This window comes from Oryctolagus cuniculus, chromosome 13, assembly GCF_964237555.1.
Source record: "Oryctolagus cuniculus chromosome 13, mOryCun1.1, whole genome shotgun sequence".
In the NCBI taxonomy this organism is placed as follows: Eukaryota; Metazoa; Chordata; class Mammalia; order Lagomorpha; family Leporidae; genus Oryctolagus; species Oryctolagus cuniculus.
Window position 1 is genome coordinate 74745360 of NC_091444.1, and position 13099 is coordinate 74758458.

The 13099-nt window shown below is 40.2% G+C and overlaps 1 long non-coding RNA gene across 2 annotated transcripts; it reads right to left on the reverse strand.

Annotated features, from left to right (window-relative positions):
* Positions 1 to 287: 287 nt before the first annotated feature.
* On the reverse strand, positions 288 to 12898 carry LOC127483583 (uncharacterized). 2 transcript variants are annotated; one of them, XR_007910011.2, is made up of 3 exons: positions 12509 to 12898; positions 11112 to 11251; positions 288 to 1464 (listed from the first exon to the last, which is right to left on the reverse strand). It is a non-coding gene; the product is annotated as an uncharacterized lncRNA (long non-coding RNA). The 2 variants fall into 2 exon arrangements; XR_007910008.2 differs by having other exon boundaries at positions 289 to 1464; positions 11112 to 11254.
* Positions 12899 to 13099: the final 201 nt, after the last annotated feature.

The following is a 13099-nucleotide window of genomic DNA, read 5'->3' on the forward strand; positions in this document are numbered from 1 at the left end:
AAAAAAAAAAAGAAGAAGAAGAAGCTAATATTCTTGGCTTTTTTGGAATAATTGGCACCAGGCCTTGAAAACACAACCTATTTCCCGCTTCAACCCTCTATCAAAATAGAATTACAAATTGTTGGGGAAATATTTACTATAATATCTATATTTTTCTGAACCCCTAGTCATAAAATATAATCTGGCAATGGGATTTCATTCCTTGGGTTAGTTTTACTATAATCCTTTGCAATTTCATTAATTTTATTATGATTATTTTTAAGTTGCAATTTTCTAGACCTTGAGACTCTTTAAGGAAAAAATGAGATTGAACATTTAAAGTAAAATTTTAAAAGGAAAATAAGGAACCTAATAGTCATTACTACGCTAAACTGCTAAATGCATCCCTCACCATCATTTTTTGTACCATCATAAATTCTGCAAATGCTTTTATTTTCATTTAAGGCTGGCCTAGCAAATAGGCCTGGAGTGGTTTTAGGGAGAGGCAGCTCACCCAGCTGTCAAAACTTACCTCTCAGTTCATTTCTTAATGCCAGAAATTATAACATTAAAAATTCATGCCTTTGGTTTAGGGCTCGGTTCCCTAATAAGATGCAAATATTCCTGGGAAAGACCACGCTTAAAATAGTGACGGCCATTTCCACCCAACTCGTGTTCCAACATTTAAATAGAGAAAAGAAAGAGTATGGCTTTGGGTCCTTCTGTGAGTGAAAGGTCTAGAAACATTCTCTGGAGCTTCTAAATACCAGCACATTTCTGCCTGACTCTGCCCTGGACAGAGATTTGGAACACTAGGAGTTGAGCTGTGCAAAGCAGTCTTGCTAGACCTGCATGTGTCGAAGAGAAAGAAAATCCACAAGAAAATCTTCCTCGAGACACTTCGTGAAGTTTCTCTCTCATTACTTACCCGATTAGAATAAACAGCTGATAATCTCCAAGTAAACTGCTTCTGATGTCTTTCGTTTAATACTAAGCTGCTATATTTAGCATTACTAGATAAATAAATTCGTTCCTGGCTAACACTGGAATTAAAGAACCCAGAAGGGCTTTCGGAAATTCCCCTAGGTAATTGATACTTTTAACTGAGTCAGTCCTGAATTAAGTACGTGATGATGAGATGTAAAACCTAGGGGCCAACCATCTATGGCTTGTGATTGCCTCAGAAAATCAACGCATCAAATATCCTATTCAAACTGCATCTTGAGGCATGAAGAAGAAAGCTGAGCATCAATTCACTAAGATGATTAGGGAAGGAGTTACCTGTGATGTCATTAAATTCCTTTCCCTCCACCGCTCTAAGGTGGGAATGTAGCTGTCCTGCTTTTCTGATCAACGTGCCTTTTCCTTCCCTGAGAGACAGGCACTGTGAATGCTGCACACTCCGCTAAACGAGCTCAACAGCCAGCCCTCTCCAGCCAAGGCCAAGTCTCCAGCCGAAGGCTTCCCGTGGCACAGCTGTCTTGCCTGATGGTCAAACAAGGAATTGGTCAGACTGAGAGCAAAGTAGACATTCCACAAGTATCAGAAATCATAGCACACGATCACTCAAAAATCACATCTACACTCTCAGTCCCTACTGAGTGTGAAATAATGACTGTGGTGATGTCCCATAGTAAGATGAAAAGCTTTAAAATTGCTCCTCTCAAAACAGATCAGTTATTTATACGAAAACGCCAGACATCATTGAGGAAGCCATATTCAAAAAAAAAAAAAAAAAAACCTACTTCACTTTAATTTAATCAACTAGGCTCAGTTAATATTTTTCTGCTTCATGAAACCCTTGATCAAGACCAAGCCTATTACTTAAGCAAATAGCATGTCCTTGGGAATAGAAAAGTTAATATGCACATTAATATTGTTGATACGCAGCAATCAGACTAAGCTTTCACAACTGTGGATGCATTAGATAAGATCAAAGTGACCCAATTTGACAATTTGCTCTCTTAATATCAGGAGAATAGCAGGTCTTAGTTCTCTCTTTGTCCACTAGACATTTTGAACATTTATTTAAACCAGTCACAAATTAGACCACTTAATTTGTCAGTCAACTATGATTTAACTACAGGAGAATAGAAATGATCTTAATGTCTTACAGAAACCATGAAGACTAATAAAATTTATAATTTCAATTTTTTCTGTACTTCATTAACAAGATTAAGGCACCAGCCCGCTTAGAAGTGACATCATAGGACTTTTAAATAGGGCTTTTCTGTTCCAAAAGAATATTATAAAACTCGCTCATCTCCAGAACCCAAGCCCGTTTCCCTACACCTTTCAGTCCACAAGTTCTACTTTCTAATACCCAAGGCATCCCTTTCCCATCTTCCTGCCACTGCTACTCATCCCTCCCTGAAGGTTCTATATGGCCTCTACCCTCTCCAATCATAATGAAAAATTTAATAATAGAGGACTATTTCATATCAAGTCTAAGGTATCTGTACCTTAATAAGCCACTTTTTCTAGAATCTTTGGAGTTTAAAACATCCTGGACCCATGTAACCACTTTCCACGAGGAATGGAGGAGAGAACAAAAATACACAGATACACAGATCTCCTACCATGGGACAGGCACTAATAGTGATGGGTTCTAATCCTCATAATAACCTGCTTTTAAAAAGATTTATTTTACTTATTTGAAAGAGTTACAAAGAGAAGAAGAGCCAGAGAGCAAGAGTTAGAGAGAGAGAGAGATGCCTTCCATCTGCTGGTTCACTCCCCAAATGACAGCAAAATGGCCAGGGCTGTGCCGACCCGAAGCCAGGAGCCAGGAGCTTCTTCCAGGTCTCCCATGTGAGTGCAGGGGCCCAAGGACTTGTGCCATCTTCTACTGCTTTCCCAGGCCACAGTTGAGAGCCGGATGGGAAGTGGAGCAGCCAGGACTTGGATCAGCACCTGTATGGGATGCCTGCACCGCAGGCCAGGGCTCTCACATGCTGCACCACCTCTCCAGCCCCCATAATGGCCTTGTGATGGTAAACACTAATTATTCCTTTTTTAATGATTAAAGAAATTCCCTTAGATTACTAGCTAAGAAATGTTAGTCTCAGGATTCTAACCCAGGGTTTCCTGCTGCTCCTCTAGTGTTTATGTGTCTGCCAGGCTTAACCCACATGAATGCCTAATGAGGGAACATTAACACGTGTCCATGAGGGATACTGTGGATAAATGATGGCCCTCAGGTTGCAGTCAGTAACCACACAGCAGTCTCTGCTTGTGGCTTCCATTTCTTTTCATTCTTTCTTGATCACGTTGTAGCTTCAATGCCTTTCCCATTCCGAACTAGACTTGTGCTTTCAAAATCAATTATTATTCAGTCAGACTTTCGAGTGGAAATCCTCTAAAGGCCTCAAGGCACTGTATAGGAAAATACTGCATAATGAAAAATAAACATTTGGGTTACCAGGAAGGGACAAATAAGAACCCTGTATTCTAACTTTTTTCTAGCCCTGGACAAAAGCAGGAAGTTTGACCAAGCTCTAAAGGGTTCTTTTTCTCTTTGTTCTAGCTACTCTACCTCTCACACTAAACATGAAACTTCTACGTGACATTTTCTTACAACCACTGCCTTCCTAAAATAAGGATATACTGCTGCCCCAACATCTACAAGATACAATTCCCACCCTTGTCGGTCTTCTCTACTCCTCCAAAATTATTTGAGACACCAAGGAAATGTTAAGTCATCCAGGGGAGGTGATTCACTTATCCAATTAGGGTAAGCAATGTGATACCTCTGATTATGCACACTGCCTTGTTGACTATCTTCAGCTCCATTGCAAGCCATACAAGAAAGGAGATTAAATCCAATAAACCCTGAAATGTTGCAAAGGCACCAAGAGGAGTTGACGGAAGAGAACAAGTGAGACTCTTCTAAGTCTTCTTCAGTTACCAGGTCTTATGGTTGAATTGTGCCCCCTCACTCAGAATGCAAATAAAAAGATATGTCATATATGTCAGAGTCCTAGCCCCTTCCTTTAGAAGACAGAGTTTTTACAAAAGTCATCAAGTTCAAATGTGGTTAGCGGAGCAGACCCTAATCTAATATGACTGGTGTTCTTAGAAAAAGAGAGGAAAACTCTCTTCCCAAAATGGGATACTAGGCACCCTGTCTTTTCTTTACACATCAGGCCCCGGGGGTGGTAAATAAATAATCACAAAGGTGAGGGCATGAAACAACAGGAATGTATTCTCTCAATTCAGTTCTCAAGAATGGAAGGAGGAAGTCAAGCTGGTGCAGGACCATATTCCCTGCAGAGTTCTCTGGGGTGAATCTCTTGTTTGCCCTTCCAATGTGCAGTGACTGCTAGTTCCTTGGCTTGTGGCTGCATCACTCCTCTCCATCACCACCATCACCCCCATTTTCACACTGCCTTCTTCTCTGTGTAGCTCTCTAGCTAATCTCCTTCAACCTCTCTCATAATGAAACAAGTGATTGCATTCAGAGCCAACTTGGATAATCTATGCTCATCTTTCTCAAGATGCTTAGTCATCTCTTGGCTTTATTACATGATATTCACTCCCTTTTTTATATTTATAAGTTCTGGGAATTAGGAAGTGAACAAACCTCTGGAACATCACTTTGCTCTTCCTAGTACAGGCCTTAACCACGGCCTCTGAGGTTACCTTTCTGAAGCCTACCTTTCAAAGCTACTCCGTGTAATCTTCATTTCAGCTGTAGTCCCAGACCTCATATCTAAGACTTGAAAGGTTAAAATTTTCATGTCAATTTGAGTTGACCTTCTTCTTCTTCCCTCTATTGATAACACTTAACCAATGTTTTCTTTATAAAAAGAAAAAAATACTGGTTCTTATCCTAAGATATAAGAGTAATAAAATAAGCCATGTTTTCTCTCCTCATTCATAGTCTTTCTCTTAATTCACCCCAGGTTCTATTCAGGTATATGAAAGAGCACATTAAAATGTCTTTATGAAATGCCTCAGTCTTAGAAAAGTTATGCAAGCTGTGAATTTTTCTACTTCGCTGCCAGGATCACAAAGAAGCTACATAAGGTGTATAATTTCTACATCCACATATACTGTAGGGTGTCAATGCTCAAATACCATTTTTCTCTAAGTACTTATTAATGTAAAAAAATTTTCTTTGTTTAACTGTTTCTTTGTTGGCCTCAACCATTCAAATCTCCTTCTCTCTAGATTCATACAGCACAGGGGAATAAATTGAAGGGCAATAAGAACTTCTAAAAATACTCTGGAAAAAAAATAGCAATAAGCCTAAGATTTAATTTACAGCTTTGCAAAAGGTAACATTTGATGGAGTGATAGAGTCTTGATCTAAGAGTTGAATAAAGGAGAATATCTGGGATTGAGTATAACTTAGGATTTGATACCCAGAAATGAATGTATATTATATGTATATTGTTTCTGGTCATTCAGAAAAGGTTTTTAATATTATACAGATCTATAAATGTATTTGGAAGCGTGATTCAAGAACAAGAATCGTTTACTGCGCTTCAAATAGAAAGATTGTGGAGAACAAGTGGCCCTCAATCCTAACTATACACAAAAATCTAAGAATTTTTTAGTTAATTCTTACTTAGTCAATTGAGAGGCAAAGAGACAAAGAGAAGAGATAAAAAGAGAGTTTTCCCATCTACTGGTTCACTTCTCAAACACCCCCAGTGACTGGGGCTCCTTCCCGGAGAACAAAAGTTAGGAGACAGGAACTCAATTCAGATCTCCAGTGTGGGTGGCAGGAACCCAATTACCTCAGCCACCACCATTGCCTCTCAGGATCCACTTTAGCAGGAAGCTGGGGTCAGACGCCTGAACTGGAAATGGAACCTATGCACTCTGAGGGGTGGGAAAGAAGCATCTTAACCAGTGTCTTACCCTGGAAACTAAACAATGACCCCTGAGAGCTTTTCTAAAATTAGCAGCTGGGCTAGATGTTGTGGCACAGTGGGTGAAGCTGCCACTTAGGACACACCCATATCCTTTATTGGAATGCCTGGTTCGAGTCCCTACTACTCCACTTCTGATCCAGGTTGCTGCTAGTGCACCCAGGAGGCAGCAGAGAGTCCCTGCCACCCATATAGAAAACAGAGATGGAGTTCTTGGCTCCTGGCTTGGCTTGGACCAATACTGGCTGGTGCCGGCATTTGGGGAATAAAGCAACAGGTAGAAGACCTCTTGGTCTCTCTCTCTCTCTCTCTCTCTCTCTCTCTCTCTCTCCCTCTCTCTCTCGCAATGCCTGGGCTCATGATTTCTGGGGTAAGGGTGTGGTTGTGTTTTTGGTGGTGTTGTTTACAGATTCCTCAGATGATTATAAACATAGAATCAAGATTGGAAACTCCATACTCATTTTACTGAAAATAGAAATCGAAACTAATAGTGAGGTGACTTGCTAACTTCTGCCTCTGTGTGTGATTAAAAACACAAAAAGAAGAGGCTATCAATAAGCAGAAAGAAATAGTGAGAAGATTATCAAGAGAGCAGGGGAGTCTGCAAACAGCAGAAGTCTTGGCTGGCTGCTCAGCTGGACTGAAAATGCAAATCCTACTGAACTCCTTCCTCACCTGGTTGTGTGGATCCCAAGGAACTGGCTTTAGACAAACAACAGATCTACAAACCTTCTAACTAGAAGTTTGAAGTTTGGAGGAGGCAGTGCAGAGGAACAAATTCTGAAATTCCAGGACTAGAAAATTAAGAAAAGTAAAGGAATCTCCACAGAAAGCAGTTTCATTATATTACCATTTTTGTGCTTATTTTGTTTATGTTTTAAAGCCTATTGCAATTTGTGTATACTTGATGACAGTAGGTGAATAGAACTAGTTAAAATTAGGTGGCAATTACTACAAATTTCCTGTCCATTTTCTGTATTTTAACTGCTATCTTTCCTACAAATTAAAAAAAAAAAAAACAATGATTTTATATTGATTAATGGCAATTTTGCTACATGAAATTTTTGCCTCTGATTTGAAAAATCACTTGGCTGCTACTACTTGATTAATATCAAAATAAACGGTAAAAATCTAGTTTCCTTCTCTTTTTCCAGTTTCCTGAGCTGGGCTGCTATTCTCACCAACTCTTATTCAAGGTTTTGATGTGCTAATTTGCTCATCAGTTACACACTAGCCTTCTTTGGCTTAATTAATAAATATTTTGTTTTGACAAAGGAAGGGGAGACACAAGTCTAATTCATGAATTTGATCATTGTGCGTCCCCCCACTGTGACCCTCACTTGAAATTGGTCTTGAGTCTTATCAGCCAGCTCCGTTTTATGCCTTGTCATTTGCATATCAAATATATCGTTGTAAGCAGACTTCTCCCAGCCATGGCCTGCAGTTACAGAGCCAGCTGCCCACTGGAGCTGCAGAAAAACATCTGTAAACCCGCAGTGATTACAGGAGAAGAATGGGGAGCAGAGGATTACCCGACACTCCTATTCAATCTCTCCTCCAGAAATCAAGATCTTGGAGGTGGCCTGTTTTCATTTACTTGATTTGTTTATTTACTTACCTTTTAACGTAAGCATTTACTCTTCCTCTGAAATTAGAGTGTCAGTTCAAGATGAGCCAATATTTAAACTTTGGAGTTTCTTCTCATCCGAATCTTAGGATACTCAACAGATCCTAATGATGACATGGCGTGAACGCATTATCTTTAAGAAGAATTATGGTACATTGGAACCAGGTGTCTGACTGTGCATAGGAACAGGCTGAGAGTGGCTAGCAACTGATTCAAATCAAATCCCATTTTATCTGTTTTTTGTTTGTTTGTTTGTTTTTAGCATATGGGAAGCTCAATGTACAAAACTCTGAGCATCACCGTCATTCTTTTCAACTCCTTCATATTTGACCTGCCTGCATTGTCCAATCTTTGTTATCGTTTATATGAAACCCTGTGTTAGATTATGTGGGTGTAACATTCAAATCTCTGGCCGGGTGAAGAATCTTTCAAAGATTTTAGAATTGTGTTCCAAAGTCGTTGTACCCAGATGACCCACTTATCTGAAGGGCACTTTAGAGATGTGATCTCTGGCACTTGAAAGCATGATAGCCAACCAACAGCCAGCCCTGAGGCAGATGTCTGGCTTTTAAGAACTCCACATGTAGCCTCTGAAGCAAGAGTAAGAGGAAAATAATGCTATCCTGGACCATATTAATTATGCACTTAGTAGTATCATTGTCTCCTTTAAAAAAAACCTAAACTATTACAACATAAAGACTCATATCAGTTCTATTCAATGTACTCTGTGAATTAGGAAGGAGCATTGGAAAAATAATACTGTGATCCTTTATCTTAAGCACTATTATCTAGAATATTATTACATGGTGTAATGGCAGGAGTGCACAATTTGGAGGCTGAAGGCCTGAGTCTTATCTAACTCTTCTACCAATTAATTGTATGCCATTTGAACAAGTCCCATTCCATGTACAGACATCCATTTTTCTATTTGTCATATGAGACACTTGGATACCAGGCTTACATATCTTTTATATATTTATGTTTTTTTTTTTTTTTTGAAAGGCAGAGTGACAGAGACAGAGACATAGAGAGAAAGATCATGCATTCACTGATTCACTCCCCCTAGAGCCTGGAACAGCCAGGTCTGGGCCAGCCCAAGCCAGGGACCAGGAACTTCATTCTGGTCTCCTACGTGGGTGACAGAGACCCAAGTACTTGAGCCATCATCTACTGCTTTCCCTAGCACATCAATAGGAAGCTGAGTTGGAAACAGAGCCATCAGGACTCTGATATAGGAATCAGCATCACTAGCAGTGGCCTCACCTGCTGCGCCACAATGTCAACCCTATGTACTTACGTATTGCACTGTGCATCGCAAAAGCACTACCAAGTATTCCTTTGAAAAGATTTATGTGGGCAAAGAATTTTTGAGACTCACCATATTGCATGCACACACACACACACACACACACACACACCATTCTGGGAGAAATAAAATAAACATGTGCATATCAAATGTCTCCTTGAGATATGCTAATATCATTCTACAACATACATCAATATAATTTTTTGGTGTTTTACAAACATACTTCACCAAGAATCCTATGTGAATTCAAACCCCAAGACAAGATTGCTCAAAGGGCCTTTGAACTATAATTGGCCCTGTCCACTATAGGGGTGTCCAGGATGCATATGGGTGATTGAGTGTGTAGTACTTAGAACTGGGATCCCAGAAGCCAGACAGCCTAGGTTCAGACCCATAGCTTCTCTACTCCCTAACTTCGTGATGCTAGTTGGGTAATTTAGCTTCTCTGCATGTTAGTTCCTTCATCTATAAACAACTGAGGTGGTAGTGTCATCTATGAGTATTTCGTAGAGTCATTTTGAGACTTGAAACAGTTACTATAACATGTTAAAATGCTTAGCAGATTACATAGTATCTTGTAAGTATTGCATGAGTATTACTATTGCAATTTTTAAAATCTTGATTAGATGCCACAGCCTAGGAAACGAAAGAGTGGATGAAGAAATTGTCATTAGTTCAGCATGCATTCTAGTCTCTACCAGCTGCTCTTCACTACAATCTTGTTGCATCTCCAGTAACACTAAGATGAAAATACGGTTTCTTCATCTTAAAAATGAGTCAAACAAAGTTCCAAGGTATTAAAGAAATATCCTGACTACCTAAATATTAAGGAGAAAAAAAATAAAATAAATCTTAAGCTCAGATACTCCTAACTTTAAAATTCAAGTCCTAGGAGCACACATTTGGCTTAGCAGCTACAAGACGTCATCCCATGTCAAAGTGCCTGGATGTGAGTCCCAGCTCTACTGTCAATACCAGCTCCCTGCTACAGGGCACTCTGGGAAGCAGCAGGTGTTGGTTCAAGTAATTGGGTCTTCTCTCTCTCTCTTGTTCTTTTTTTCTCCTCTCCATCATCCTACTTTTCAAATAAATAAATAATTCAAAAAAATAAATAAAAATTACATTTAAAAAAACCTTCAAGTCCCATCCTCTACATCATACCACCTTCAAGGGCACAAAGGACAAATCTTTTTTACCATTTTATAGATAAAGAAATGTTTAATAAAACCCAAAATATTTCTCAGGATCACATAGCAAGATTTAAATTAGAAAATCAAAAAAGGAAATATTTCTTAATTCTGATCTGGCTACAATTTTTGTAACTTTGATTACTTTGTCTTTTAAGTGCCCGCCGTACGCATTCCATCACATTTTAGCAGAGATTTTTACCTGACTCAGATTATGTTTTTTAGAGAAGTAAAGGTCTGAAGTAGCCATTTAAAGGTCAAATTAATTCTACTGCCTCCAGGAAGGATTGGATCAAAATAATTCTCAAACGATAATCCCTTACTGCATTCTACTTTTAAATATCCAGAGAAGAAAGTTCCTTGACTTTGATAGAGACATTCAAATATTGATGATGTATTTTATATCATCATATATAAGAACCTTTGAGACACTTATAAAAATAAAAACACCTTCGTCAAAAAAAGCAGGAAATATTGAATAAGAAGATGAATTGATTTTCCAGGACAGAGTATAGTAGTGGGCATTAAGAACTGAAATTCAGGACTGAGGACTTGGGAAAGTAATTTATTGGATATTAATCTTCCCTTTTAGCAGGCCAGGCACAACTTTACTTAGATATGTCTGCAGCATCGAAAGTTTTAAAATATGGGGTCAAAAATACATCCCTGCCACACATCCCATAGTGCCATTCTGCTTGGCTCATCTTATCACTAAAACTGTTTTTTTACAGCAATGTCAAAGATGATAGAGCTTAGAGAGATTTCCATTTTGCAAGTAAAAGAGGGCAGACAGGTGGTCCACAGCCTGTGGCGTGCTCAGATGGAGCAGCCAGCTGCCTGATTCTCATCGCTGGAACCTATCCTGGGATCACAGAGCATCCGATTGTGCAGACAACTTGCAAGGAAACGGGGAGATACTTGGGAGATTCCTCAGCACCTGGAATTCCCCGTTTGGGCTCAGTGACTGAGAGAAGGGAGTAGGGGGAGACACTCTGATCTGGCTGAGAAAACAATCTCTTTCTTGGGGAATTTGTAATGCTTAGAAATTCATGAAGTGGTTAACAGAGGACTTCTTTAACCTGCTCATACATGGCAGATTAACCGGGTTTCTGTCTGCATAACATCAATAATACCTTCAATGGGTTGGATTTGGAGAAGGGGTGCAGAATCACAAGGGTGTTCTCTGGAAGTTCTGTTTCATTGCCTTTCTTCACTTTCAGATGTATCCACAGGGAGGAGTGGGCTGTCCCCTTGCAACCGCACAATACAGCACCTACTGCAACAAGGAACATGTTTCAGACTAAGCTTGTACTGAGGATGCAATGGCTTGATACTTAGAGAATCACCATATATTGAGGGTTTTCTTTCTTCAGAACTAAGAGAAGCAAATGTTGATTTTTGGTTCCTAGGGGTCTAAGAAACTAACTTACCAAAAATGCAAAAAATAGTCAGGCACAGTGGCTCACTAAGCTAATCCTCCGCCTGCGGCGCCAGCACCCCCAGTTCTAGTCCCGGTTGGGGCACCGGATTCTGTCCCGGTTGCTCCTCTTCCAGGCCAGCTCTCTGCTGTGGCCCGGGAAGGCAGTGGAGGATGGCCCAAGTGCTTGGGCCTTGCACCTGCATGGGAGACCAGGAGAAGCACCTGGCTCCTGGCTTTGGATCAGCATAACTCCAGCCTCAGCGGCCATTTTGGGGGTGAACCAACAGACGGAAGACCTTTCTCTCTGGCTGGCTCTCTCTCTCGCTCTCTCTCTCTCTCTGTCTAACTCTGTCAAAAATTTTTTTAAAAATGAAAAAAATAAGTGGAAAATGCCTGCAGTGCTGAGAGATTTGTTGATACAAATGCAAAAGAATTCTTTTCCCTGGCACTTCCTGCCCTTCTACCCAAAGTTGTAACTAAAGACAATGCCCAGCAAAATGGTGGCTGCTGGGGGAACAGTCTAGAAGACCGACATTCAGAAATTGTGTTGACTTCCTGTATCATCCAAAATCATTCCAAAGTTCCCCCTCAAATGTGCCATTGAATGAGAGTGAAGAGAACTGGGGTTCCGCTTGTTTTCCTGGTGCTTATTTCTTACCAGTTTTACCTACAGTGTAAAATGGCCACGTCCATCATAAGAGAGAAATGTTCCCTATTTGAGCAAAAAAGCAGCTGATATTTACAAATTGCCAAATAGAAACACCCATTATGAATCTCTCACGAGCACTGCAGAGGAAGATGAGCCAAGAGCACTTACTACCATGACACTCTGCTGTAAGACGACCCAGTATTCTAGTGTGGTGCTCGTTCTCATAGTTTAGGTTGTAAAACACCTTTTGACCCTTCGCATTGTCCACTTGCTCATTCTAAATGTTGAATTCATTGCTAAGATTCCCAAACATAAGCTTTTCCAGTCTTAACTTACCACTTTGTTTTTTTGGGAATACTTTCTGACTGCTTTTGTGGAAGGAAGGAAGGAAGGAAGGAAGGAAGGAAGGAAGGAAGGAAGAGAGGCAGGGAGGGAGGTTGGGAGGGAGGGAAAATACTTACCAATACAGAAGCCAATCAATGAGTAGCTATCTTAAAGGATGATTTAAATGTTAATAATCTATTTCAATATAGAAAGGCCAGGGATTTGAGAGATTTCTCATTTAAATCACACACCCAGGTGCACAAAAATCACACAACATCCTGACCCCTAAAATCTCTTTATCCAGCTTCCCAAGCACATAGGCAACAGAAATCTCCAGAAAGTCCCCTTTAACATACAAATAAGGTTTTACCCTAGAGGGGCTGCACACTAGCCCATTACTGAGCATTAGCTGAGATTAGTTTATCAGATTAACAGAGCATAGACCTGAAGAAAAGAAAACACTGCACAGGTACGTTTAACAGGGCAGGGGGCCAAACACTGTCTCCTCGGGGAATAGGGACGCAGAACCAAAGGAGTGCAGCTAGGCAGCAAACAATCAGCCCAGAATTCCAAGTCAAACAGAACCCAGACTCTAGCCTTGGGCAAGGGGAGAAGTCTCTAAGCCTGAGTCTATTGTCCAAAGCCCACACATGTGGTAGGTGAAGGAGATTAGGAGCTACTCTGTGGTTGAATCCTGGCTCTTCATTTCCAATCTTAACTTTTCTATG